Source organism: Medicago sativa, chromosome 8 (genome assembly GCF_051527215.1).
Source record: "Medicago sativa cultivar Bolivia chromosome 8, Bolivia_mono, whole genome shotgun sequence".
Lineage (NCBI taxonomy): Eukaryota > Viridiplantae > Streptophyta > Magnoliopsida > Fabales > Fabaceae > Medicago > Medicago sativa.
In genome coordinates, this window is record NC_140756.1 from 22117697 (window position 1) to 22142659 (window position 24963).

At 35.8% G+C, this 24963-nt stretch overlaps 1 long non-coding RNA gene and 1 other non-coding gene across 2 annotated transcripts in view; both read right to left on the reverse strand.

Moving 5' to 3' along the window:
* Window positions 1-24963, reverse strand: part of LOC146897822 (uncharacterized) — a 68621-nt gene that overhangs the window by 42445 nt on the left and 1213 nt on the right. The window lies entirely within an intron of this gene.
* Window positions 69-175, reverse strand: LOC146897825 (small nucleolar RNA R71). The gene has a single exon (XR_015024280.1). It is a non-coding gene; the product is annotated as a small nucleolar RNA R71 (small nucleolar RNA).

Below are 24963 nucleotides of genomic sequence, written 5' to 3' on the forward strand. Positions count from 1 at the left end.
CCATTACTTCATGGGATCAGATGAGGCAAGCATTCCTTGCCCGTTTCTTTCCACCATCTAAAACCGCTAAACTTAGAGACCAAATCACGCGGTTCAATCAAAAAGATGGGGAATCTCTCTATGAGGCGTGGGAGCGTTTCAAGGAAATGCTAAGACTTTGTCCCCACCATGGCCTAGAGAAGTGGCTTATAGTCCACACTTTTTATAATGGCTTGTCTTATACCACTAAGATGTCTGTTGATGCAGCTGCAGGTGGAGCACTTATGAACAAGAATTACACGGAGGCGTATGCCTTGATTGAAGACATGGCTCAGAATCATTACAAATGGACCGACGAGAGAGCCATCTCTAGTTCTTCACCCTCCAAAAAGGAGGAAGGTATACACGAAGTCTCTAACTATGATCACCTTGCTTCTAAAATTGATACACTAACTGAAAAACTTGAAAAATTCAATGTTAGTGCTATCAATTCTGCATCTACTCCTTCTTGTGAAATATGTGGTATAGCTGGTCATGCTGGTGTTGATTGCCAACTAGGTTGTGCTATTAATGGTGTTGAGCAAATGAATTATGCTCAATACAACCAAGGGATGCGACAAAATCAAAATTTTTATAAAAACCAAAATCCCTATGGACAAGTAGCACCACCCGGTTATGCAAACAACCAAAGATTCACTCAAAAATCCAATTTGGAAATTTTGTTGGAAAATTCTATTGCCAGCCAAAACAAACAACTTCAAGAACTTAAAAACCAAACTGGATTTCTGAATGATTCTCTTTCCAAGCTCAATACCAAGGTTGATTCTATTGCTACTCACTCTAAAATGCTTGAAACTCAAATCGCTCAAATAGCCCAACAAGTGGCTACATCTTCCCAAACACCGGGAGTCTTTCCTGGTCAAACCGAAGCCAACCCCAAAGCCCAAGTTAATGTCATATCTTTTAGGGGTAGTAAGTTAGGCGAAACTTTTGCTAAGGTTAAAAACATTGGGAAAGAAAATGTCAAGCCCTTAGGTGATAAAGTTGTGATAGAAGAAGCTAAACCACTTGAAGAAAACAAAACTCCATCCCCCTTAAATCCCGAAAAGCTTAAATTAGAGGGTAAATTTGAAAAATTTGTTAACATACTTAGGAAAATTTGCATTAAACTTCCCTTTGCTGAAGCTTTGTCTAGGATGCCTCTTTATGCCAAGTTTTTAAAGAAAATTTTTTCAAAGAAAAGGGCTATAGAGCATAATGAGACAATAGCCTTGGCTAAGGAAACTAGTGCAATCATCCAAGAAGCACCCCCTAAGCTTAGAGATCCAGGTAGCTTTGCCATACCATGTGAAATTGGGAATGAAACCATAAACAAAGCCTTATGTGACTTAGGAGCTAGTGTTAGTTTGCTGCCTTTGTCTCTTCTTAAAAGGATAGGGATAGGAGAATTGAAACCTACCGAAATGGAACTAAAGATAGCTGATCGTTCTACCATGAAACTTGTAGGATTTGTCGAGGACATACCTATTAAGATAGAGGGGATATACATCCCCACTGATTTTGTAGTCGTTGACATTGAAGAGGACGACGACGTCCCTATAATCCTAGGTAGACCTTTCCTCGCAACTGCGGGAGCTCTCATTGATGTGAAACTTGGTAGGATAGTCTTTCAAGTGAGTGATAAAATGGTAGGATACGAGTTGGAAAATGTTATGAAGGGTCCCGCTCTTTACTCTTGTTGCATGCTTAACGATCATGTTGTGAAAGAACGTTTTATAGCGTCATCTACACAATATGATATCTTTGATCCATTCTAAGGACTCTTTCTAACCGTCAAGCTAATGACATTAAAAGAGCGCTTCGTGGGAGGCAACCCACGCATTTAATTGCTTTTCTTTTGTTTTTCTTTGTTTTAAGTTGTTTTGTAGGTAATTGTCCAAGTTTGATTCGAAGAAAACCAAGAAATTGAAAAATTCTGAAGCCCCCAGGACCAGAAAGGTGGCACGGCCCGTGCTAGGTATGGCACGGCCGTGCCAAGTTTTTAACAAAAAAAATGGCCATTGAAGTCAGAATGATGGCACGGCCCGTGCCAATAGGTGGCACGGCCGTGCCCGACTTCTAGCACCCTATAACTTCAAATTTTTCTTCCTTCTTCCTCATTCACAAACCACAACCCTCTTTCATCTTTCAAACTTCTCTCTAAACCACCATAACCTTCAAACCTTCAAACCTTCATATCTCCCTCAATTCTTAACCAAATCACTCCATTCTTTCACCAATCAACCACAAACTTCACCCAAAATAAAAACCACCAATCAAAAACATCTTTCATCCATCCAAACCCACAATTCACCAAAACCCTAATCCTTCAAAACCTAACCCAAACACCACAAAACCTTAACCAATCTCCATATCCAAACCAACAAAACTTCCTTAAACATCAACCTCAACCCTAAACCAATCCTTTCCACCAAAAATTTTCCCAAACCCTAAACCTTCAAAACCAATTCTACCAAAGGTCAATGGCTTCAAGAAGAAGTGGTAAAGAACCAGCAAGCTCTCAAGGAGGACCTCCCCCAAAGAAGCAAGCCCAAGTGAAGAATCATGGGATCCAGTTCAAAAACAACAAGCAAAGGGACAGGTATAAAAATCTTATCTCTAAACATCTGCACCCTTCTCGTTATCCTGATTCCCATACTTTAGATATGCTAGAGCTGCTTGATGATGTTACTAGGTTGATAGGAAAGTTAGGTTGGACTGAATTGCTGAAACCTATGAGGGGTTATGAAAATTTCACGTATGAATTCTTGAGCTCAATAGATTTTACTAAAGATAAGATGAATTTTGATAACCCTAACCATAGAGTTGTTTTCCAGTTAATGAATATTGATTATGACATGTCACTTCAGCACTTTTGTGATGCCTTAGGCTTTGCAAATGAGGGATATATTCATGATCATTGGGATCCCAGCCTTAAACCGGATAACTATGACCCAGCTGCCTTTTGGAAACAAATCACCGGTCTTAACAAATACGTCCCTAGGGCGAACAAAGCTAGCAATATTCACAACCCCGTACTTAGGTACCTTCAGAGGGTAATGGCTTGCACTATTTGGGGTAGAACCGAGCTAGGAAACACTAGAACCGATGAGTTGTTCATGCTATGGGCAATGCTCCACAACCACCCCGTCAATACCTGTTTTTATTTGATTGATCACCTAGACTTTGTCGGTACTAGACCGGCCGGTAGAGGAGACATAGTGGTGGGTGGCATCATTACATATATAGCTAGGTGTTTTGGAGTGGGTGAAGATGAGGGGATCAAACCAATTGAGGGAAATAATAGGCTTAACATAGAGACCCTTATTGCTATGAATTTCATCAAACATCGTCCACCCCTCCATTACCAACTTAAGCTAAACGTGCCAATCATGTTTTTATTGCCTAACCCATCTCGGACTACCACCGAGGTGGAAGAAAATTGGTTGTATGTTAATGATGTGCAGGTTCTTGGTGATGATGAGGGAGAAGGTGCTAACTTGCACCATGATGAAGGAGAAGGTGCTAACTTGCACCATGAAGAGGGGCACCATGGCCATGAAACCGGTGAGCTTCATGAAAATCAACAATGGACATGGATTCACAATGAAATCGAGAGGATGAGCACCGAGCAACAAAGGCAAGGTGTTGAGATCTCCGGCCTTCGCAATGAAGTTCAAAGGGGCAACCGTGTCAATGATGAAAATAATGAGATGCTCCGTCGGATGATGCAACACCTCCAACTTCAAGGTCCTCCTTACGGACCTCAATAAACAAATGTGAGCTTTCCTCTTCCTCTCTTCCATTCTTCTTCTCCCTATCTCTATCATCTTCTTCTACTCCTTCTTCTTCTTCTTTTAATTTCTTTTTCTTTTGAATCATTGAGGACAATGCTTCCCCTAAGTGTGGGGGGGGCCTAATAAAGTGTCTAGAGTCGTAGTGTCCAAACTCCCTTGAACTTTATTCTTTCGTTTTGTTTTTATAGCAAGAGGCATGACTAAGTAGCTTGTTTTTTTAATGTAAAAATGGCATGAAAATTTTTGTTTTATCTCTTCTTTAGGTCGCCTCTTGTACATGAAAATAGTTTCTTGTGTTTCTTGTGTTCTTGCTATACCCATATCATGTTTTATTGTGAAATTCTCCAATGAGAAAAGCACCCGGTTGCAATCCTTGAGTAAATGTATGAATAGGTATTTTAAGGAACACGTTCTATCTTTAGTGTTAACTTAGACCCTTTAAAGTCTTAAGAGTAAAAGTAGTATAAGTTTGTGTGGGAAAATTAATCAAATTGCTCTTAATTGTTATATTCTTATTAATTTGTTAATGTTAAATGGGGCGGGAGAATGGCACCAACATGTGGGGGAAAGGACAATCCCTAACTTCCTAATTGTGGTGGTGACTCCCTAATTTGAACCTAAAGTGAAACAAATTCATCAATGCTAGGGGGAAAGGACAATTACATCCAAAAAGACTTCCTACGCGGAGATGAAACAAACAATAATTTTGCAGCACTACTTAGGGTGATTTTGAATCTAGGGGGAAAGGACAATTACATCCGAGAAGACTCCCTACGAGGATAGATAGCCCCTAAGCATCTGCAGCCCCTTGTGCTTAATTGTTATATCTAATTTAATGTTTAACTCAAATTCCCATCACTCTTATATGAAATGAAGAAAGGACTTTTCTCGGTTACTTTAGCACTAAGGATAGAACCTATTCCTCATAATATCTGTCTTATACAGGAGCAAGAAAAGGGTTGGACTGCACACACACACTCACTTGAGACTTGATGTTGGGTAGAATAGGTTCATGAGAAGTATTTGAAATAGTAATTAGTGTACTTGAGGCAAGGCCTTTCTCTAGAGACATTTGTTCTTAATATTGCCATAATCAAATCTTTTGTTGCTACTATGTTGCTGCCTTTTGCTTGAGGACAAGCAAAGATTCAAGTGTGGGGGAGTTTGATGAGTCTTAGATAGTATTAATTATTGCCTTATTTAGTTTAGTTTTATTTTAGATTTGATTTAGTTTTATTGCATTTTATTTTATATTAGAATATTTTACTTCAAATTATGTTTTATTTTATTTTAGGAATAAATATATGGTGGAAGGTGTCTTGGAGCAAAAGAAAGAGGACTAGAGCAAATACAGCACAAGAATACGAAGATACGGGACAAAAATATGTTCCCACCAAGTCAGAAGCTTGGCACGGCCAGTGCCAACATGTGGCACGGCCGTGCCACCCTCCAGAGCCACTTTTTGCTGCTTTTTCTTCAAGGCCAAGTTACCCTGTTGCAGCTTTACTGTTTTACCCTTTTAGTTGCTTAGTTTCTAAGTCGATTGTAAAGCTATAAATAGAGTAGCTCTCCACCATGAACAATCATCTTTACCTTTGTTTATTTCAATTGCTATTTTAATAAAAGTCTTTATTTTCCTTTTACTTTCTTTGCAATTTATTTTACCGTATTTCTCTCTTCTTCCTCCATGTCTACGATGAACATGAGTGAGTAGACTTCTTAGTCTTAGGATTATTGGGGAGTCTAATGACTCAATCCTAAACAAAACATGTCTAAACCCTAATTTCCATGTAACCCTAATTTCTAATCTAGATTCACCGTCTTAACGTGGATTAACAATTATCAAACTGTGGAAGCGAAAGCGGAGGGTTTGATAATCGTTAATCCATCATCCCAAACATCAATTCATAAAGCGAGAGCGGAGCTTTGATGTTGGAACAAGTGAATCTAGACAATAGTTGCAAAACAGTGAAATAGTCTTTGCAACTATTGAGACAAAGAGTAGTTTCAATCCTCTATGCATCTTCTAGTAATCATGGCAGTGAAATAGGCTTGGTTCCTAGAAGTAAACTCTCACCGGACTTTCATCGGAAAGGTGAGGGGCTAAGGGAAACCGATCTTTAGAAATTAGTGTGTAAACCATGAAATTAGAAGTTTAGGTTTTGTCAAGTGAAGGATTAGTTATTAAGATGAACCAATGATCCTAAGACCCTTTTATTATTATTGTTTTTACCTTCAGCAATCAAACCCTTTCTAACCAACTTTCTCTCCTCTAATCATTCATTGAAAGTTAATTAAATTGACCAACTCCCTAGCGGAACGATACTCTACTTACTACTATTACTTCGATAGGCCGTGCGCTTGCGGTTTGGCTCTATCAGCTAGGCGCCCTGAAGTCAGAGAGCTAGCGCTAGGCGCCCACCTTCTGGCGCCAGGCGCCCCTGACAGTGCAATTTTCGAGTTGTTTTGTGCTCGGGTGCTTGGTGCCAGTCCTGTGGGGGTCCGATGCGATCGCGTTGAAACATATTTCCGCTGTTTTCACATATTTTACAACTGGAACAAACATGATTTCATCAAAACTTAGAATTTATAAACGGCTTGGAACTTGGGTTTTCGGCACTTTTGGTCTTTAGAAATTATCTAAAAGTTGCACTCATCATCCATTGAACTTTAAATCAAAAACCATGGCAATCTTAACATATGACACAAGGATAGCTAGAGAGAGTTGTAATATGATGGGGTAGTAACATACTTAGAAAGGGTTGAACATAGAGCCTCGGCATAGCTTGTCGAGAATAGAACATCATCTTAGAGACGATGTATGCTAGAATGTGATATGATTAGATATTTTATTCACAAAGTATGTTTTAATAACATGTAGGTGCCGTGTCTCACGTGACCACACTAGGTTGGTCTCGGGAGGTTTCCATTAGGTGAAACGGGATTAGCCGTAAGGGACCCGCACGTCGCTTAGGGAGTACCGTTGGTTATACCTTAGATAGGTTCCACCGGTTAGATAGGGATTGTGCTCGGGTTTACTCCACCCCGGGACTTTCCGTAAAATGAATTCAGGTATGTTATTGTTCAACGCTAACTCCTAACTTAATTATATTGGTTACGAGATGACGTTAGATACGTTCCAGCTTATGAATAGAATAGTTAAAGATAGTTTTTGTCAATGACGAATATAGTTTTCCCCTAATCGTCCGACTTGATAACGTGACATAACTTTATGTATAGGCCTCGATGCATACAGGGTATCTTGGCCTAGCGGTCTTAGATTTTTCCCATGACCGCGATGTCACGTATAGAGATAGCAAGCCTAAAACAATAAGTAGAAATCTATGACGGGATTAGTAAGCACTACCGTCTAGATAAGTACAATCACACACGTATAATCAACCGTCAGGTTGTATAGTAGGCACGTGGTAACCGTAGGTTTCTCCCCAAGGTTATCACTAGCTTAGGGGTAGATAGAACTCACTGAGGCGTTATGTCTCATCCCCCTCCTTTTTGTTCAGGTTCTCAGGTTTCACGTGGAAAAGGTAAAGAAAAAGCTTTGGATTGATTGTGCTCATGAGGAATCAACTTGGTGTTGTACTAGTAGAAGCATATGTTATATTATAAGAGCTTGTAATGAATCATGTATTTAGACTTTGTTCGGTGAACTTTATGTATGATAATGTAACATAGGAACTTCGGAGTGATGTTGTACCTAGACTCGAGACTTAATGTGGTTCCAATATTGTATAATTAATGTATCCAATATCAGTCCTAGCACTCTTATGAATATTCTAGATATTTTCATATATGGGTGTTACAATTGGTATCAGAGCAGGTCGATTCAGATCGTGCCTTGGGTCATTAATGATACAATATGAGTAGTTGTTCTTTTTGAGCTTAGGATATTTGTCCTCATTGTTATATTTGGTTAAAACTGATCACTTTGACTTAAATATGACAGTTAGAGCGATAATGTCTGGAGCGCGAAGGGCAAGAGGCCGGCCAAGAGCTAATCAGAATGAGGAGGATAATGTTAACCCTGATGCCCAGATGTGGGCGCAGTTGATGCAACAAAACCAACAGATGATGAATATGATGCAGCAGCAGATGCAGCAGCAAATGCAGCAGAATGCTCAGGCTCAGCAGCAATGGGCTGCATATATGCAGCAAGGTCCAGGTGGTTTTCATCAGCCCCCTCCACCACCTCCCATTGTGGGAAATCCAATCTTTCGGGAATTTAACCGGAACCATCCACCAGAGTTCGATGGTAGTGGTGAGCCACCTGAAGCAAAAAGGTGGATCAAGCAGATGGAAAAGATTTTTCAGATGGTTAATTGTACTGAGGAAGATAAGGTGATCTTTGCAACGAATCAATTCCGAGGTGCAGCGCTTGATTGGTGGGAAACTGCTCGGCGTAGGATGGAGACCAATGGGTTAGCTTTGAACTGGGAGAACTTCAAACAAGTGATGAAGGATAAGTATCTTCCTTTGTCATACAAGGTAAGGAAGGAACAAGAATTTCTCCACTTGAAGCAAGGTCATATGTCGGTGACAGATTTCACGAAGAAGTTTGAGGAGTTGTCTCATTACTCTACTCACAACGAGTATGCGGCTAATGAGATGTGGAAAGTTAATCATTATAAGCATGCTTTGAGGGGAGAACTCTATGCAGTAGTAAGTCAGCAAAGGGTAACAGATTATGATGAGATGGTGCATAACAGCTTGGAGGCCGAAAGAGGTTTTGATAGAGCTGTTAAAGAAGGTACTACCGCTTTTGATAGAAGAAGAGGAAGCTTTGTTGACAGGCATCATGAAAAGTTGAAGCCGAGGGGGTCCCCGCAGAGAGGGAAGCAGTCAGGCTCGTTCAAATCTTATCCGACTTGTAAGAAATGTGGAAAGGCTCATATGGGAGAATGTAGGCTTGGCGATAACTCTTGTTATGCTTGTGGTCAGACGGGACATTACATGTCAAATTGTCCAAACAGAGGAGACAAAGGCAAAGGTGTAAGTACCACAATGACCAGAGGCAGGGTTTATTCACTAGATGGAAAGAAAGCCCAGGCAAATGAAGACTTGATTGGTGGTACGTGTTTTCTTGGCCAGAATCCTGTTAATGTTTTATTTGATTGTGGTGCATCATGTTCCTTCATTTCATTTCAATGTGTTGAGGCTCTTCAGTTGTCTGTTTCATTATTAAATCCTCCTATGAAAGTAACCACGGCCACTGACGGGAGTATTATAGCGAATTATGTTTGTGAAAATTGTCCCATCACCGTATCTAGCAAGACGTACTATATAGATTTAGTATGCCTTCCGATGAAGCAACTCGATGTTATTTTGGGTATGGACTGGTTGTCAGCCAATCATGTATATATAGGATGTGCTGAAAAGAGTATTTATATGCCTACTAGTGATACGGTGGAAGGAGTAGCCTTGTCAGAATTGATTAAGCATACGTATCAGATGGCTCAGTTTATTTGTGCTCAGGATAGAGGTTTTTATGTCATGCTCACGGTGACTTCAGAGTCAGATTTGAGTCCAAGTGATATTCCTGTTGTAAGTGAGTACCTGGATGTTTTTCCTGCGGATATCACTAGCTTGCCACCGGAAAGAGAAATTGAGTTTTCGATTGATTTGATTCCGGGAGCCGAACCAGTGTCAGTAGCACCTTACAGAATGTCACCCTTAGAACTCAAAGAATTGAAGACTCAATTGGAAGAGCTTATTCAGAAGCATTTCATCAGGCCTAGTGTGTCTCCATGGGGTGCACCAGTTTTGTTAGTCAAGAAGAAAGATGGCAGCATGCGGCTGTGTATTGATTATCGTCAGCTGAACAAGGTGACTATCAAGAATAAGTATCCTTTGCCAAGGATTGATGATTTGCTTGATCAACTTAAGGGGGCATCTGTGTTCTCTAAAATTGATCTCAGGTCAGGATATCATCAGATTCGTATTAAATCCTCAGATGTGTCCAAAACGGCTTTCAGAACGCGTTACGGGCACTATGAATTTTTGGTAATGCCTTTTGGCGTATCCAATGCTCCAGCAGTTTTTATGGATTATATGAATCGGATTTTTCAGCCTTATTTAGATCAATTTGTCATTATTTTCATCGATGACATATTGGTTTATTCTAAGAATCCGCAAGAGCATGCGCAACATTTGAGGATAGTGTTGGATATTCTTCGAGAAAAACAGTTATATGCAAAGTTTAGCAAGTGTGAGTTCTGGTTGTCAGAGGTCAAGTTCCTTGGTCATGTAATATCTCAAGGTGGTGTGGCCGTTGATCAATCTAAAGTTGAAGCTGTTCAAAATTGGACAAGACCAAGGAATGTTTCAGAGATTCGTAGCTTTTTGGGATTAGCTGGATATTACCGACGGTTTATCATGAAGTTTTCTCAGATTGCTCTACCCTTAACCCGACTCATGAGGAAAGATGTGCCATTTGTATGGGATGAAGAATGTGAGAAGAGTTTTAGAACTCTAAAGAAGAAGTTAACTCAAGCTCCAGTCTTAGCCATACCCGACCCGGAGAAAAAGTACGTTGTGTTTTGTGATGCATCTTCTAAGGGACTTGGTGGAGTACTTATGCAAGATAATAATGTGATAGCATATGCATCTAGGCAACTCAAAACGCATGAAGAAAATTATCCTACTCATGACTTAGAGTTGGCAGCCATAATTTTTGTTTTGAAGATATGGAGGCATCATTTGTATGGAGCACATTTTGAGTTGTTTAGTGATCACAAGAGCCTAAAGTACTTGTTTGATCAAAGGGATTTGAACATGAGGCAACGACGTTGGATGGAGTATCTGAAAGATTTTGACTTTGATTTGAAATATCATCCGGGAAAGGCCAATGTTGTAGCGGACGCTTTGAGTCGTAAAGCTATAGCTCAAGCGGAAGTGATGATGCACACTTGTAATATGTATGAGAAGGTCCGAGACCTTAATCTTGGGGTTACAGAAGGTAATGATGGTATTTGGTTGCACAGATTAGAGGTTTCATGTGATTTGCGATCAAGAATTATTCAGGCTCAGATTGTTGATTCAGAGCTTCAGAAAAGGAGTGTTCACCCAGAATTCTCTATGGCTTCAGATGGAGCAATGTTGTTTGAAGGAAGGTTATGTGTGCCAAATGATCAAGAGCTTAGAAGATTGATTTTGGAGGAAGCACACAAGAGTAGTTTTTCAATTCACCCTGGTGCTACCAAGATGTATCGAGATTTGAGGAAGGAGTATTGGTGGCCTGGCATGAAAACGGATATTGCTGAATTTGTAGCACGGTGTATTATATGTCAACAAGTCAAGATAGAACATCAGAGACCAGCTGGTATGTTACAACCATTGGAGATCCCTCAGTGGAAATGGGAGCACATTACCATGGATTTTGTAGGAGGTTTACCCCGTACTCAAAGAGGTCATGATTCAATTTGGGTAATTGTGGATAGGCTAACCAAATCAGCTCATTTCTTACCGGTAAAGTCTACCTACAAAACATCACAATATGCGGATTTGTTTATTTCCGAGATTGTCAAGTTACACGGAGTTCTAGTGAGTATCGTGTCAGATAGGGATCCAATCTTTACTTCACACTTTTGGAGAGCTTTTCAGAGAGCTTTGGGAACTAAATTGAAGCTAAGCACGTCGCATCACCCTCAGACAGATGGACAGTCAGAGAGGACTATCCAAACTCTAGAAGACATGTTACGTGCTTGTGTTTTGGAAGATGGGGGAAGTTGGAACCATCACTTACCTTTGATAGAATTTTCCTACAACAATAGCTATCACTCAAGTATTGGGATGGCACCATATGAAGCGTTGTATGGTAGGAAATGTAGAACCCCTTTGTGTTGGGCCGAGGTTGGAGATAAGAGTATCATTGGGCCAGAGATCATTCAAGAAACGACTTTGAAGATTAAGTCAATACAAGAGAAGATGAAAATAGCTCAGAGTCGTCAGAAAAGTTATGTGGACAATAGACGAAGACCTTTAGAGTTTGAAGAAGGTGATCATGTGTTCCTGAAAGTTACGCCTAAACTGGGTTTGAGAGGAGTTTTTAGAACCAAGAAGTTGTGTCCTAGGTACATAGGACCGTTTTTGATACTCAAACGTGTCGGACCAGTGGCTTACCAGTTAGCTTTACCACCAGCTATGTCAGGATTGCACGATGTGTTTCATGTGTCTCAATTGAAGAAGTACGTGCCGGATCCTTTCCAATCAGTTGAGTTAGATTCTATAGAGCTGAAATCAGACTTGACATTTCAACCAGAACCAGAAAAGATAGTAGACCGTGATGTCAAGACTCTCAGAAGCAAAGAAATTCCCATAGTGAAGGTTGTATGGAAAGGTTCGCCGGATGGTGAAGCTACATGGGAATTAGAATCGGAGATGTTGAATCAGTATCCACATTTGTTTTCAGGTAAATTCTAAATTTCGAGGACGAAATTTTTTTAAGGGGGTAGAGTGTAACATCCCGCTCTTTTATATCGAGACTTAATACCTGTTAACAAATAATACGCACGTTTAAGACAGGGGCATATTAGGAATTTGCGCTAAAGGTATACTTAAGGAAATTGAGCCCAAAATATTCATTATCTCTTTGGCTTTCTCTCACTAGGGTTTGCAAACATTTAGCTCTCTTCCATCTCTAGAAATCCAACCCCAATCTCTACTTAAATTCATTCTCATCTTAAATCTCTACTCCAAGCAAGCAAGGATGGTTGATTAGTCTTTGAAGGAAGTAGCATAGGATCATGAAGCAAGCTATCTCCTTTTGATCTCTACTCATCTAGGATGTTGGTTTGAGCTTAGAACATTAGAGTTTCATTTCTTTTGAGCAAGGTGAGTTCTCTAGATAGTCATCCTACCTTTGGGTTGTTCAATCTTGTGAAGAAAATCAAGTAATATGATAGTTTAGTTTTTATGAGATTTGTTATCCCCAATCTAATCCTTGATGTTATGTGTTAAAATTTGCCATGAGACATGTTTAAATGAGCCATATATGTTATTGGATGAGTTTAGTGCATTACAGGTTCGAGTTGGCCAAGTTTTGGGTCGAAAATGGCGAAAACCCGCGGCCGGAACACGCGAAAACGCAAAAGTTCGCAGCACTGCGCCTGAGCAAGGGCGCTAGGCGCCCTGAAGTCAGAGAGCTAGCGCTAGGCGCCCACCTTCTGGCGCCAGGCGCCCCTGACAGTGCAATTTTCGAGTTGTTTTGTGCTCGGGTGCTTGGTGCCAGTCCTGTGGGGTTCCGATGCGATCGCGTTGAAACATATTTCCGCTGTTTTCACATATTTTACAACTGGAACAAACATGATTTCATCAAAACTTAGAATTTATAAACGGCTTGGAACTTGGGTTTTCGGCACTTTTGGTCTTTAGAAATTATCTAAAAGTTGCACTCATCATCCATTGAACTTTAAATCAAAAACCATGGCAATCTTAACATATGACACAAGGATAGCTTGAGAGAGTTGTAATATGATGGGGTAGTAACATACTTAGAAAGGGTTGAACATAGAGCCTCGGCATAGCTTGTCGAGAATAGAACATCATCATAGAGACGATGTATGCTAGAATGTGATATGATTAGATATTTTATTCACAAAGTATGTTTTAATAACATGTAGGTGCCGTGTCTCACGTGACCACACTAGGTTGGTCTCGGGAGGTTTCCATTAGGTGAAACGGGATTAGCCGTAAGGGACCCGCACGTCGCTTAGGGAGTACCGTTGGTTATACCTTAGATAGGTTCCACCGGTTAGATAGGGATTGTGCTCGGGTTTACTCCACCCCGGGACTTTCCGTAAAATGAATTCAGATATGTTATTGTTCAACGCTAACTCCTAACTTAATTATATTGGTTACGAGATGACGTTAGATACGTTCCAGCTTATGAATAGAATAGTTAAAGATAGTTTTTGTCAATGACGAATATAGTTTTCCCCTAATCGTCCGACTTGATAACGTGACATAACTTTATGTATAGGCCTCGATACATACAGGGTATCTTGGCCTAGCGGTCTTAGATTTTTCCCATGACCGCGATGTCACGTATAGAGATAGCAAGCCTAAAACAATAAGTAGAAATCTATGACGGGATTAGTAAGCACTACCGTCTAGATAAGTACAATCACACACGTATAATCAACCGTCAGGTTGTATAGTAGGCACGTGGTAACCGTAGGTTTCTCCCCAAGGTTATCACTAGCTTAGGGGTAGATAGAACTCACTGAGGCGTTATGTCTCATCCCCCTCCTTTTTGTTCAGGTTCTCAGGTTTCACGTGGAAAAGGTAAAGAAAAAGCTTTGGATTGATTGTGCTCATGAGGAATCAACTTGGTGTTGTACTAGTAGAAGCATATGTTATATTATAAGAGCTTGTAATGAATCATGTATTTAGACTTTGTTCGGTGAACTTTATGTATGATAATGTAACATAGGAACTTTGGAGTGATGTTGTACCTAGACTCGAGACTTAATGTGGTTCCAATATTGTATAATTAATGTATCCAATATCAGTCCTAGCACTCTTATGAATATTCTAGATATTTTCATATATGGGTGTTACACAAGGCCATTGTCGTCGTATGAGAAGTATTTAACTAATTGTGCAAGCAAATTAAAGCCTGCAGAATGTGGTAAACAAATATTCTCTGCTGTATTTGTCGGAAATCAAATTGTTAGTGATTATTGTTGTCATAGCCTTGTGAATGATGTTGGAAAATCCTGCCATTATGACTTGACAAGAAATGCACTCCAATGGCCAGCATATGCCAAAAACAAAACTGAAATTTTGAAGAGGAATGACAAAGTTTGGAACGATTGCATTGCAGTTCGTCCCATTTTACCTTGAACATAAATTCAGCGGAAAAATGAATGAATCAATGATAGCCACACGATGTATCATATGACTATTTTATTTTATACTAAATGAATTTTGACCAACTCGAGTATTTCATATCACAATGGTCTAGTTTAAGATCTTTGCCCTTTATTTTAATATCATAAAATAGAAATATGTTTGTACAAACAAATATACTATAAGTTTTTCTCATCAAAATTAATATCAAATAGTCGTTTCTTACAAATTACATAAAAACAAACAAAAATCATATGGACCGCTTTTTGGAAATATTAAAGTAAATATGCTCGTAATTACCTCAGAAAGTAGACTATTCTCTCTCATTTTTCACTATATCTCTCTCTAACTTTCTATCTCTCATTCCAAAATATCAAGACGTAGGCAAAGAAAATAAAAAACAATATATCACTAAAATAACACAAATCCGCAAAAATAATACTACTAAGGAAGTCTAGTCCATACTTTCTATTGATAACTTAAGCTTAGTTGATACTTTTTAGGATATTTAATACGAGCCAATATATTTATTTAAACTAATACTAGAGTTTCATTTATCTTACATGATCCATTATGTGAGTCTCAAAAACTATTAGAAAAACTAATAAATTCCAAAACTTCACAACAAAAAAAGATTAAACCATTAATTTTAAAACAAGTTATAAAAGTGCAGGTTGAACCCTAAATAAGTAAACTAATATATTTGTTCGATTAGGTGAGTTTCCTTCCCCAATTCTTATAATTAGCAAACACATACTAGTGGTTAAAAAAGTCATATTGAAAAACTGTAATTTCAATAAAAAAAACTAGTAGAACTTCATGTACATTCTTATTTTATATTTTGAAAAAACTATTTCATTTACGTGGTTTAAAATAACTTTAAATAAGTCAAAACCAAAAAACAAATTAAAGCATGAAAAAATAATGAAAAGCTTCAAGAACATAATCCATAAGTTTAAATTTTTAATGAAAAATAGCTTTTATACAGTTGATTTAGAAGACACAATACATAAAAAGTATCATATTTTTATATGTGAATTAGTTGGGCGCCTAATGTAAGAATAGTAGAAAACACGATCACCTCGCCAATCACTATTTGCTCATGTCTCTTTCCCTATCCTTTGGATTTGAATGAGGGCGTATGGAGATGATATTACTAAATACATGCTTCATGTATTTGTTTCTAATCATTGTTTTGTGGAAAAATGATTTACTTCGGGGTAATGATTAGTTCTTAGAAATATGAACACAATCTCTTTGTCCTAACATAGTTGATTATCTATCTTTGTTTACCTCATTCTTTGTATATCATATTCTATTGACACGTAAGATTTTATTTTAAACCTTTTAGAATTGATTTAACCTATCATTATCCAAATTTAATATTAGTCCAAAAGAAAACCATGATATCGTGGACCGACTTGAATAAATAGTTTTTTAAAAAAAATACGACAAGTCAAAATAGGATACAAAATGTCTAGGTAAAAGTGAGATTTCTTCGAAATAAAAAATAATGTCTGTTTTATAAATTTTAAGTATCATTTTAAAATGTAACATAAACTTTTGCAAGTTACAAAATTAGATTATTTTAATATGTAAAAGTTGTAAGAGAAGTTAAAAAAACAATAAAAAAACCCGGTTTCTCTAGAACTTGAAAACTTACCTTTCTTAGTATTATTTGAGAGTTACAACAACATACTAAATACATTTTTACGTTAATATAGTGTTACATATATTATAAATAAGAATTTGTTCATAACCAATTCACCTAAGCAAATCATCTTTAAGAATTTGATTAAACTATCATTCTCTAAATAGGCATGGCATCATTCAATGGCTTTTACGATGTTGTGACTATTATGATCAGTTTTACTTTGCTTTTCACAACGTCATTGTGTTCTGAAATTTCTCAGCCACCTTCTGGAGGTCCTTCCCATGATGTTACTTCTGCCCCAAGGCCATTGTCGTCGTATGAGAAGTATTTAACTAATTGTGCAAGCAAATTAAAGCCTGCAGGATGTGGTAAACAAATATTCTATGCTGTATTTGTCGGAAATCAAATTGTTAGTGATTATTGTTGTCATAGCCTTGTGAATGATGTTGGAAAATCCTGCCATTATGACTTGACAAGAAATGCACTCCAATGGCCAACATATGCCAAAAACAAAACTGAAATTTTGAAGAGGAATAACAAAGTTTGGAACGATTGCATTGCAGTTCGTCCCATTTTACCTTGAACATAAATTCAGCGGAAAAATGAATGAATCAATGATAGCCACACGATGTATCATATGACTATTTTATTTTATACTAAATGAATTTTGACCAACTCGAGTATTTCATATCACAATGGTTTAGTTTAAGATCTTTGCCCTTTATTTTAATATCATAAAATAGAAATATGTTTGTACAAACAAATATACTATAAGTTTTTCTCATCAAAATTAATATCAAATAGTCGTTTCTTACAAATTACATAAAAACAAACAAAAATCATATGGACCGCCTTTTGGAAATATTAAAGTAAATATGCTCGTAATTACCTCAGAAAGTAGACTATTCTCTCTCATTTTTCACTATATCTCTCTCTAACTTTCTATCTCTCATTCCAAAATATCAAGACGTAGGCAAAGAAAATAAAAAACAATATATCACTAAAATAACACAAATCCGCAAAAATAATACTACTAAGAAAGTCTAGTCCATACTTTCTATTGATAACTTAAGCTTAGTTGATACTTTTTAGGATATTTAATACGAGCCAATATATTTATTTAAACTAATACTAGAGTTTCATTTATCTTACATGATCCATTATGTGAGTCTCAAAAACTATTAGAAAAACTAATAAATTCCAAAACTTCACAACAAAAAAAGATTAAACCATTAATTTTAAAACAAGTTATAAAAGTGCAGGTTGAACCCTAAATAAGTAAACTAATATATTTGTTCGATTAGGTGAGTTTCCTTCCCCAATTCTTAGAATCAGCAAACACATACTAGTGGTTAAAAAAGTCATATTGAAAAACTGTAATTTCAATAAAAAAAACTAGTGTACATTCTTATTTTATATTTTGAAAAAACTATTTCATTTACGTGGTTTAAAATAACTTTAAATAAGTCAAAACCAAAAAACAAATTAAAGCATGAAAAAATAATGAAAAGCTTCAAGAACATAATCCATAAGTTTAAATTTTTAATGAAAAATAGCTTTTATACAGTTGATTTAGAAGACACAATACATAAAAAGTATCATATTTTTATATGTGAATTAGTTGGGCGCCTAATGTAAGAATAGTAGAAAACAAGATCACCTCGCCAATCACTATTTGCTCATGTCTCTTTCCCTATCCTTTGGATTTGAATGAGGGCGTATGGAGATGATATTACTAAATACATGCTTCATGTATTTGTTTCTAATCATTGTTTTGTGGAAAAATGATTTACTTCGGGGTAATGATTAGTTCTTAGAAATATGAACACAATCTCTTTGTCCTAACATAGTTGATTATCTATCTTTGTTTACCTCATTCTTTGTATATCATATTCTATTGACACGTAAGATTTTATTTTAAACCTTTTAGAATTGATTTAACCTATCATTATCCAAATTTAATATTAGTCCAAAAGAAAACCATGATATCGTGGACCGACTTGATTAAATAGTTTTTTAAAAAAAATACGACAAGTCAAAATAGGATACAAAATGTCTAGGTAAAAGTGAGATTTCTTCGAAATAAAAAATAATGTCTGTTTTATAAATTTTAAGTATCATTTTAAAATGTAACATAAACTTTTGCAAGTTACAAAATTAGATTATTTTAATATGTAAAAGTTGTAAGAGAAGTTAAAAAAACAATAAAAAAACCCGGTTTCTCTAGAACTTGAAAACTTACCTTTCTTAGTATTTTTTGAGAGTTACAACAACATACTAAATACATTTTTACGTTAATATAGTGTTACATATATTATAAATAAGAATTTGTTCATAACCAATTCACCTAAGCAAATCATCTTTAAGAATTTGATTAAACTATCATTCTCTAAATAGGCATGGCATCATTCAATGGCTTTTACGATGTTGTGACTATTATGATCAGTTTTACTTTGCTTTTCACAACGTCATTGTGTTCTGAAATTTCTCAGCCACCTTCTGGAGGTCCTTCCCATGATGTTACTTCTGCCCCAAGGCCATTGTCGTCGTATGAGAAGTATTTAACTAATTGTGCAAGCAAATTAAAGCCTGCAGGATGTGGTAAACAAATATTCTATGCTGTATTTGTCGGAAATCAAATTGTTAGTGATTATTGTTGTCATAGCCTTGTGAATGATGTTGGAAAATCCTGCCATTATGACTTGACAAGAAATGCACTCCAATGGCCAACATATGCCAAAAACAAAACTGAAATTTTGAAGAGGAATAACAAAGTTTGGAACGATTGCATTGCAGTTCGTCCCATTTTACCTTGAACATAAATTCAGCGGAAAAATGAATGAATCAATGATAGCCACACGATGTATCATATGACTATTTTATTTTATACTAAATGAATTTTGACCAACTCGAGTATTTCATATCACAATGGTTTAGTTTAAGATCTTTGCCCTTTATTTTAATATCATAAAATAGAAATATGTTTGTACAAACAAATATACTATAAGTTTTTCTCATCAAAATTAATATCAAATAGTCGTTTCTTACAAATTACATAAAAACAAACAAAAATCATATGGACCGCCTTTTGGAAATATTAAAGTAAATATGCTCGTAATTACCTCAGAAAGTAGACTATTCTCTCTCATTTTTCACTATATCTCTCTCTAACTTTCTATCTCTCATTCCAAAATATCAAGACGTAGGCAAAGAAAATAAAAAACAATATATCAATAAAATAACACAAATCCGCAAAAATAATACTACTAAGAAAGTCTAGTCCATACTTTCTATTGATAACTTAAGCTTAGTTGATACTTTTTAGGATATTTAATACGAGCCAATATATTTATTTAAACTAATACTAGAGTTTCATTTATCTTACATGATCCATTATGTGAGTCTCAAAAACTATTAGAAAAACTAATAAATTCCAAAACTTCACAACAAAAAAAGATTAAACCATTAATTTTAAAACAAGTTATAAAAGTGCAGGTTGAACCCTAAATAAGTAAACTAATATATTTGTTCGATTAGGTGAGTTTCCTTCCCCAATTCTTAGAATCAGCAAACACATACTAGTGGTTAAAAAAGTCATATTGAAAAACTGTAATTTCAATAAAAAAAACTAGTAGAACTTCATGTACATTCTTATTTTATATTTTGAAAAAACTATTTCATTTACGTGGTTTAAAATAACTTTAAATAAGTCAAAACCAAAAAACAAATTAAAGCATGAAAAAATAATGAAAAGCTTCAAGAACATAATCCATAAGTTTAAATTTTTAATGAAAAATAGCTTTTATACAGTTGATTTAGAAGACACAATACATAAAAAGTATCATATTTTTATATGTGAATTAGTTGGGCGCCTAATGTAAGAATAGTAGAAAACAAGATCACCTCGCCAATCACTATTTGCTCATGTCTCTTTCCCTATCCTTTGGATTTGAATGAGGGCGTATGGAGATGATATTACTAAATACATGCTTCATGTATTTGTTTCTAATCATTGTTTTGTGGAAAAATGATTTACTTCGGGGTAATGATTAGTTCTTAGAAATATGAACACAATCTCTTTGTCCTAACATAGTTGATTATCTATCTTTGTTTACCTCATTCTTTGTATATCATATTCTATTGACACGTAAGATTTTATTTTAAACCTTTTAGAATTGATTTAACCTATCATTATCCAAATTTAATATTAGTCCAAAAGAAAACCATGATATCGTGGACCGACTTGATTAAATAGTTTTTTAAAAAAAATACGACAAGTCAAAATAGGATACAAAATGTCTAGGTAAAAGTGAGATTTCTTCGAAATAAAAAATAATGTCTGTTTTATAAATTTTAAGTATCATTTTAAAATGTAACATAAACTTTTGCAAGTTACAAAATTAGATTATTTTAATATGTAAAAGTGGTAAGAGAAGTTAAAAAACAATAAAAAAACCCGGTTTCTCTAGAACTTGAAAACTTACCTTTCTTAGTATTTTTTGAGAGTTACAACAACATATTAAATACATTTTTACGTTAATATAGTGTTACATATATTATAAATAAGAATTTGTTCATAACCAATTCACCTAAGCAAATCATCTTTAAGAATTTGATTAAACTATCATTCTCTAAATAGGCATGGCATCATTCAATGGCTTTTACGATGTTGTGACTATTATGATCAGTTTTACTTTGCTTTTCACAACGTCATTGTGTTCTGAAATTTCTCAGCCACCTTCTGGAGGTCCTTCCCATGATGTTACTTCTGCCCCAAGGCCATTGTCGTCGTATGAGAAGTATTTAACTAATTGTGCAAGCAAATTAAAGCCTGCAGAATGTGGTAAACAAATATTCTCTGCTGTATTTGTCGGAAATCAAATTGTTAGTGATTATTGTTGTCATAGCCTTGTGAATGATGTTGGAAAATCCTGCCATTATGACTTGACAAGAAATGCACTCCAATGGCCAGCATATGCCAAAAACAAAACTGAAATTTTGAAGAGGAATGACAAAGTTTGGAACGATTGCATTGCAGTTCGTCCCATTTTACCTTGAACATAAATTCAGCGGAAAAATGAATGAATCAATGATAGCCACACGATGTATCATATGACTATTTTATTTTATACTAAATGAATTTTGACCAACTCGAGTATTTCATATCACAATGGTCTAGTTTAAGATCTTTGCCCTTTATTTTAATATCATAAAATAGAAATATGTTTGTACAAACAAATATACTATAAGTTTTTCTCATCAAAATTAATATCAAATAGTCGTTTCTTACAAATTACATAAAAACAAACAAAAATCATATGGACCGCCTTTTGGAAATATTAAAGTAAATATGCTCGTAATTACCTCAGAAAGTAGACTATTCTCTCTCATTTTTCACTATATCTCTCTCTAACTTTCTATCTCTCATTCCAAAATATCAAGACGTAGGCAAAGAAAATAAAAAACAATATATCACTAAAATAACACAAATCCGCAAAAATAATACTACTAAGAAAGTCTAGTCCATACTTTCTATTGATAACTTAAGCTTAGTTGATACTTTTTAGGATATTTAATACGAGCCAATATATTTATTTAAACTAATACTAGAGTTTCATTTATCTTACATGATCCATTATGTGAGTCTCAAAAACTATTAGAAAAACTAATAAATTCCAAAACTTCACAACAAAAAAAGATTAAACCATTAATTTTAAAACAAGTTATAAAAGTGCAGGTTGAACCCTAAATAAGTAAACTAATATATTTGTTCGATTAGGTGAGTTTCCTTCCCCAATTCTTATAATTAGCAAACACATACTAGTGGTTAAAAAAGTCATATTGAAAAACTGTAATTTCAATAAAAAAAACTAGTAGAACTTCATGTACATTCTTATTTTATATTTTGAAAAAACTATTTCATTTACGTGGTTTAAAATAACTTTAAATAAGTCAAAACCAAAAAACAAATTAAAGCATGAAAAAATAATGAAAAGCTTCAAGAACATAATCCATAAGTTTAAATTTTTAATGAAAAATAGCTTTTATACAGTTGATTTAGAAGACACAATACATAAAAAGTATCATATTTTTATATGTGAATTAGTTGGGCGCCTAATGTAAGAATAGTAGAAAACACGATCACCTCGCCAATCACTATTTGCTCATGTCTCTTTCCCTATCCTTTGGATTTGAATGAGGGCGTATGGAGATGATATTACTAAATACATGCTTCATGTATTTGTTTCTAATCATTGTTTTGTGGAAAAATGATTTACTTCGGGGTAATGATTAGTTCTTAGAAATATGAACACAATCTCTTTGTCCTAACATAGTTGATTATCTATCTTTGTTTACCTCATTCTTTGTATATCATATTCTATTGACACGTAAGATTTTATTTCAAACCTTTTAGAATTGATTTAACCTATCATTATCCAAATTTAATATTAGTCCAAAAGAAAACCATGATATCGTGGACCGACTTGAATAAATAGTTTTTAAAAAAAAATACGACAAGTCAAAATAGGATACAAAATGTCTAGGTAAAAGTGAGATTTCTTCGAAATAAAAAATAATGTCTGTTTTATAAATTTTAAGTATCATTTTAAAATGTAACATAAACTTTTGCAAGTTACAAAATTAGATTATTTTAATATGTAAAAGTTGTAAGAGAAGTTAAAAAAACAATAAAAAAACCCGGTTTCTCTAGAACTTGAAAACTTACCTTTCTTAGTATTTTTTGAGAGTTACAACAACATACTAAATACATTTTTACGTTAATATAGTGTTACATATATTATAAATAAGAATTTGTTCATAACCAATTCACCTAAGCAAATCATCTTTAAGAATTTGATTAAACTATCATTCTCTAAATAGGCATGGCATCATTCAATGGCTTTTACGATGTTGTGACTATTATGATCAGTTTTACTTTGCTTTTCACAACGTCATTGTGTTCTGAAATTTCTCAGCCACCTTCTGGAGGTCCTTCCCATGATGTTACTTCTGCCCCAAGGCCATTGTCGTCGTATGAGAAGTATTTAACTAATTGTGCAAGCAAATTAAAGCCTGCAGAATGTGGTAAACAAATATTCTCTGCTGTATTTGTCGGAAATCAAATTGTTAGTGATTATTGTTGTCATAGCCTTGTGAATGATGTTGGAAAATCCTGCCATTATGACTTGACAAGAAATGCACTCCAATGGCCAGCATATGCCAAAAACAAAACTGAAATTTTGAAGAGGAATGACAAAGTTTGGAACGATTGCATTGCAGTTCGTCCCATTTTACCTTGAACATAAATTCAGCGGAAAAATGAATGAATCAATGATAGCCACACGATGTATCATGTAACACCCATACCAGACGTATCTAGAAAGTCTGGCACGTGCGCTAACATTAGTACTGGATACATTAAAATATACAACAATTAAAAACTTCGAACGAATAATATTTACATCAAGTTACGTTCGTATAAATCATAATACAATACAACTCAACCATACATAAAAATACATCCTTGATGTCCATAATGTCCTGCAGCTTTACGAACGAACTCTTGAAGTAATATCCATCCGGCTCAGCACATACATAATCATCCTGCTTATCTGAAACAAATAAGGATTGGAATGAGACATAATGTCTCAGTGAGTTCCCCTAATCCTAGGCTATAGGCAACCTCAAGGGGAAACCTACGGTCACCACGTGTCTACATTACAACCTGACGGTTGATTATACGTGTGTGGGGACATGCATACTTAGACGGTAGTGCATACTAGGGCCGTCATAGTCATATCTCACTTGTTATAGGCTTCTCACCTATACATGTCATGGCGGTTGAGGGAACCTAAACCGCATTACCAAGTGTACACTCTACGTCACAAGCCCTAAACATAAATAACATAGCATATTCATGACATGATTCTAATCCGGACGATTAGGGAAACCTAGGGTCGTCACGGCCATAGCTTTCTTTACTTGTCCTATACATATCTTGCTCTCGTCTAATAGCATTTCATGCTCTTAGTCTTGTTCTTAAACATATCATACATGGGCTCGATCATGAGCATAAACATAACATAATCATATTCATCATAAACATAATCGTGTCTAAGTTCATTCATGGGTTAGCGTTGAACAACCAGTTATTATCTTGATTCATTTTACGGATAGTCCCGGGTGGAGTAACCCCGAGATCAATCCCATACATGACCGATGTACGTACATCGGACTCCCTCGGTGTCGTGCGGGTCCCTTGCGGCTTGAATCGTTCCCCTTAGGTCGAGAACCTCTTGTATCCCCCTGACGTGGATATCAAGAGACACGAACACCTACATCTTGTTTACTCAGTGACATGCGGGTCCCTTACGGCTTAAATCGTTCTCATTACGAGAACCCCTTGTATCCCCGTGATGTGGATAGCAAGAGACATGTCACCTACACATATTAATCATAGTCTTGTCGTATACATAAGTTAACATATACATACTTGAGTGTTTACCTCGGAACCTTAATCGAACCGATTAGTGGTAAACTCTTACTTGTTCATATTCATACCTAATCATGGTGGAGAGACTAACTAGTCAAACCACGGCTTACGTACTTGCTAAATCATACTAGCTC